We start from the raw sequence: 1,011 nt of genomic DNA on the forward strand, positions 1-1,011 counted from the left end.
AACTGTTTATAGACCTGTAGTTATTGCCATTTTATTGTTCATATTTTTTATTTCTCCTTCTCCTTCTTCTTCAAGAAATTCCTTTAACATTTCTTATAATACTATTTTAGTGGTGATAAACTCCTTTAGACTTTTCTCATCTGGGAAGCTCTTCATCTGTCCTTTAATTGTCAATGACAGCTCTGCTGGGTAGAGTAATCTTGGTTGCAGGTCCTTGCTTTTCATCACTTTGAATATTTCATGCCAATCCCTTCTGGCCTGCAAAGTTTCTGTTGAGAAATCAGCTGCTAGTCTTATGGGATCTCCCTCGTAGGTTAACTATCTGCTTTTCCCTTGCAGTGTTTAAGATTTTCTCTTTGTCTTTTATGTTTTGCATATTAATTATGATGTCTTGGCGTGGACCTCTTTGAGTTCATCTAGTTTAGGGCTCTGCACTTCTTGGGCTTGAATGTCTATTTCAAGGTTAGGGAAGTTTTCCATCATTATTTCTTCCAATAGGTTTTCGAATCCTTGTGCTCTCTCTTCTCCTAATGCAAATGTTGGTATGCTTGATGTATTCTCAGAAGCCCCTTAAACTGTTCTCATTTTTTTGGATGCTTTTTTATTGCTGCTGTTCTGATTGAGTTTTTTTCTGCTACCTTATCTCTTATTTCGCTGATTCAATTCTCTGCTTCATGTAATTTCCTATTCATTTCCGCTAATATAGTCTTCATTTATTACTTTCTTTTTCATGTTTTCTATCTCCATTTTAATGTTTTCTATCTCTTTGTTAAAGTGCTCACTGAGTTCTTCTACTCTTCCCCTAACTTCATTGAGCATCCTTATAACCAGTGTTTCTAACTCTGCATCTGGTAGAGTGCTTGTCTCCATTTCGTTTATTTATTTATTTTTCTGGAGCTTTGTCCTGTTTATTCATTAGGGACATGTTTTTTATCTCCCAATGTAGCTGCCTCCCTATGTTTATTTTTATGTCTTAGGGAGGGCTGCTATGTCTCCTAGTCTTAGTAGAGT

Source organism: Rousettus aegyptiacus, unplaced genomic scaffold (genome assembly GCF_014176215.1).
Source record: "Rousettus aegyptiacus isolate mRouAeg1 unplaced genomic scaffold, mRouAeg1.p scaffold_m13_p_9, whole genome shotgun sequence".
NCBI lineage: Eukaryota > Metazoa > Chordata > Mammalia > Chiroptera > Pteropodidae > Rousettus > Rousettus aegyptiacus.